The following is a 4,896-nucleotide window of genomic DNA, read 5'->3' on the forward strand; positions in this document are numbered from 1 at the left end:
ATGCTAAGGAGAGCTCTGACTGTAACAGTCACCATTTTTTGAAGGGTAGATACTATATTTAAACTGACCATGAAAGTTTGAGAGAGAAAGGACAAAGTAGGGGACACACTGGCCTTCAAAAATCATGGCAGATGTGAAAAGACCATGGGAACAAAGCAAACAAACCAAAACCGTGGAATGTGTAGGGGGCTGCCAGTAGTTCCTGACCCTTTGCTTTTTCTACTGCACTGAACTGTGGGCCTAAGGACAATGACCTCAGGAATCGCTGTGCCATTGGTTCTAAGGTTCATCAGTGCTCTTCCTCTCTGCCAGGTATTTCCAAATATTTTTGCAATAGCATTCAACAGGGGCCCAGGGAGATAGCTCAGTAGAATAAGTGCTTGCTTGGCAATTGCAGGGTCCGGAGTTCAATCCCCAGTACTGAAAAAAAAATAGTATCCAACAAATGTCAGGAGAAAAAAAAAAGCAAATAATGGGTCTGTTATTTGGACAAGGATACTTGAATATTTTCTGCACAGTAAATCTGTTTTCTATTCAGATGAATGTTAGGCCGCCTGAAAATGGAAGTCCATTCAGGTTAACCTGAAATGTCGCACTTCCTGCCTTGGGGGACTTTTTAAATTTCATGTTGTAATAGATGGCCATCAGAATAAAAATTATAGCCTGGGAGATAGATCAGCAGCTTAATGCAAGGTCCTGAGTTCAATCCCCAGTAGCAAAGAAAAAGAAAGGCAACATAAAAATTATAGCTTGCCTAGGTATGCATACATGTTTAAGTGGGTGCATATAATTCACATAGTAAGAACTGTGTTTTACTGACATACTTGTCTGCTCAGAAAGAATATATGAATCCCAAACACTGGTGTCAGGCTTCTCTAAGCAGCTAAGTTTATGGTCACTGATCACTTTTTATCACAGCATGCTGGTCTGTGAGCTCTCTGGCACACATGTATGGGCTCATAAGTATGAGTTGAGATCCTGTGTGTTAGATACATATCTATTATGTTAATAGCTCACATTCACAAAGAATAAAACATAAGCATGAAAGGGTTTTACAGTACGTCAATTAGTTATTCCATTAATGATGAAAATGCCAACAAACGTTAAAAGTGACAAAGAAGGAAAGCACTCCTTTAAGGGGCCTAGCTGCTGTCAGGCCTGCCCTTGTCAGATTGCCCTTGTATCTCATAGGCCAAAAATTGCATCATGTGTTCCTTCTAAATCAATCAGAAAGAAGAAAGAAATGATCACCACTGGCTTAGACTCACAACTTAAGTTGTACGTTAGCATCACTTGGAGTATTTTCTTTTTTTTTTTTTTTGGCGGAACTGGGAATTGAACTCAGACTGTTGCACTTGCCAGGCAAGTGCTTATTCTACTGCGCCATCTCCCCGGCTCGTATTTTCTTTTCTTTCTTTCTTTTTCTCTATTTTTTGCAGTACTGGGGATAGAACTCCAGACCTTGTGCTTGTGAAGCACAGGCATTCATGCCGCTGAGCTATCTTCCCAGCCTTGGAGCATTTTCAATAATTGTCAAATGACACAAATCAAATCAGAATGTCTAGAAGTGGTGCCTGGGCCTCATTTTTTTCTTGGAGCTCCCCAGTAGAGTCTGAGTGGTGGAGAGGGCTAAGAATTAGTGAATGTCTAATTCTTAGACACAACAAGAGGCATCCCTTTAGGAAAGAGAGGGTTTAGCCTCTCTTTAGACACCTGGTTGCCTCGTAGCTAAACAAAACCAGGGTTCTGTCATCAGGGAAGGAAGGAGAGATGGCAGCTGTGACTGACAGACACCAAGAGGATTCTCACCTTGAACTCACCATCAGTAGGCTGCATAATCATTGTACATTAAAGCAAAGAAATCCCTTGTGGCCTACTTGGGCCCAGATCTCCTTAGACACTGAGAAGCAAGTTTGTCAGGATTAGAGAGGACTTGGGCTAGGGAGATGGCTCAGTGGTGAAAGTGCCTGCCTAGCAAATGCAGGGTCACGGGCTCGATCCCCAATACCAACAAAGATGAGAGAGGACCAAGGGCATGGATCGCAGGCTGTAATAGGAAATTCATTTATGAGCTTTTGGCATGCCTCCAAATTGAAAACTTAGTCAAAAATAAGGTAATTGGATCTTCCTTCGCCTCTTTTACTGTCCTCCCTGAGAATGACCTAATACCACCAGAGGAGCCCTTAAAGACGAACTAGTTTACTGTCTTTATCCCAGCAGCCTTCCATCACATTTCAGTAGCAAAGAGCTCAAGACCCAACTGTGTAGTGACTGGAGATGGCTCAGAAGGCCGGCCCTCCCTCCTCAGTCCTTTCCCTATATCTGGTGGTTGTTTTCATGGTTTTTGCTTTGTTTGTTTTTTCAATACAAGGAGACATTAGACCAGGGGCTTTGCACTGAGTTACAGCCCCAGCCCTTTAAAAAATTTTGAGACAGAATCTTGCTACAGGCTGGGCCTGAGATTGGAAGTCTCCTGCCTCAGCCTCTCAGAGTGGTGGGAGTACTGGAGTGCACCTCTACACCGGCTCTTTCTGCGTCTTCGGAGCTCCCCCTGCTTCTCTGATAGAGAACTCACTGGTGTCTCAATTGTCCAATGCTTCAGGGTGACTACTCATGATAGGATGAGTAGCTTCAACATTCAGTTTTCTAAGGAGACACAGGGGGGCAGTAAATGTTTAAGAAAACCAAACCCACTTCTCACTTGTCCCAGCTACATATACAGTATACATTTAAGAATGTATGGGAAAAGGCACTGAGTTTTACTTGACAAATGTTTTGGAATTTTATTTGAAAAAAACATTTGAAAATGTTTGGAAAGGGAATTGATTTTTATTTGTTTATTTGGGGCTTATAATATTTGACGATATTGAGATTACTTAGTTGTTTTCATAGAAATTAATGAGCTCTGCTGTCACAGAGTTTATTTTATTTTATTTTTTTTTCTTTTCAAAGTTTTATTGATAAACATATAGCAATGAGACAGTTTCAAATCAAATCGAAAGTACAGTTTCAACAAATAATACACTGCATATATTCTTCTTAGTGGTTAATTGCTGTACAAGATGCGGACTTGTGATCCTACTTACAAACACCATTAGAAAAAATCATTCTATTCATTAAGAGAATGCAACTATATATCTATCCCAACCACTTTGAATACACAGATACAAAATGGACATTCATAGTTATACCCCAATTTTTTTTTAAGTTCCGTTGTTGAATATTATAGGTGTGTAAACTCAGCAAAATATTCTAAAAGAGTACAGAAGCCCATAATAGCATTGGGTCTTCTGTTTAATTGGCAATGTCAGAAATTATTGACGTGAGTCCCCCACAGCTCAACATAACAACATGGCTTTACTTACTATATTTCATCTTCATGCTTTTCTACTGGATGGTTAAGACCAAGGTAAAGCAGGACCTATGCAACAAGAGTTGTAGCTTTTTGGTCTGAGAAGGTCAGTGAAATCCCCTCAGGATTTATCCTGAGATCCTGTACCTCAGATTGTAGAACCTTTGTCAGTGCAGCCATGTGGATGGGTCACGGCCATTGCTTGGCCAATGTGCTCTCTGTGAAAGCCTGAGAGAGTGTCTTCTCCTCATGTGTCACAGAGTTTAGAACAAATATAACCAAACTTAGTGAAGAATTCCTTTAATTACCATAACTCATTTTATTGTCATTTAAAAAAAAAGTTTGTTTTGCAGGGCTGGCACAATAGCTCAGTGGTCCAAAGTGCCTGCTAGGGCAACCTTAGGCAAATGTAGGGACCGTGGTTTGAACCCCAGCAGCACATGCCATGCCAGCCCCATCCCCAGGGCTCAATGAGTTGCCCACAAACAAAAATAAAATTTGTTTTGCAATATTGGGGATAGAACCCAGGGCCTCATACAGGCCAGGTAGGTGCTTTATCACTGAGCTGTGTCCCTTGTTAGAATAATCATTGATGAGCAAGATATTCTTTTGGGCAGATACTTCTATTTCTTCTTTTCTTTTTTCTTTCTTTTTTTTTTTTTGGCGGAACCAGGGATTGAACTCAGGCCCTTGCGCTTGCCAGGGAAGCACTTATTCTACTGAGCCATCTTCCCGACCCCTTCTATTTCTTCTTTTCTTTTCTTTTTTAAAATTTTATTTATTTATTTGTGTGTGTGTGTGTGTGTGTGTGTGTGTGTGTATGTGTGTGGCCAGCTCAGCCCACCAGGGGGCGGGGCTGGCTGGCATGTGGTGCTGGAGGATTGAACAGCGATCCTTGTGCTTTGTTTAGCTTAGCTTGTTCTAAGTAGGTGCTTTAGACCACTGAACCATCTCACCAGCCCTATTTCTTATTTTCTTACTCATTGTATACTTTTCTTCTTTCTGTTAAGTTTCTTATCATTCCCTAAGAACTCTGAATCAAATAGTTGATTATACTATGATGTATTTATTTATTTATTTTGTAGAACCAGGGATTGAACTCAGGCCCTTACACTTGCCAGCGAAGCGCTTATTCCACTGAGCCATCTCCCCAGCCCCTTGATGTATTGATTTAAAAAGGAGAACATACTCCATGAAACTTTAGGAATTTACTAAAAGATGAAGCCAAGTGCTGAAATACTAAAACTGATATTAAAAGTAGGGTCCTTATACTGGTACTTTAATACCACAAAATACTGGTCCTGCATCCAAACTAGTGTGTTTTGAAAACACACTAAGGACACAGCTAAGTTTGAGTATATTCAGCCTCTGCCCTGACACTTTCAGGTTTCTTTTTTACAGACCACAGTGGAGCTTGGGCTCGTGAATGAGAAGTGTCAACATCAGACCAGGGGCTGGTGAGATGGCTCAGTGGTCTAAAGCACCTACTTAGAACAAGCTTAGCTAAAGCACAGGGACCCCGGTTCAATCCCCCAGCACCACAT

The sequence above is a fragment of the Octodon degus genome, unplaced genomic scaffold, assembly GCF_000260255.1.
Source record: "Octodon degus isolate 3935 unplaced genomic scaffold, OctDeg1.0 scaffold00023, whole genome shotgun sequence".
NCBI lineage: Eukaryota > Metazoa > Chordata > Mammalia > Rodentia > Octodontidae > Octodon > Octodon degus.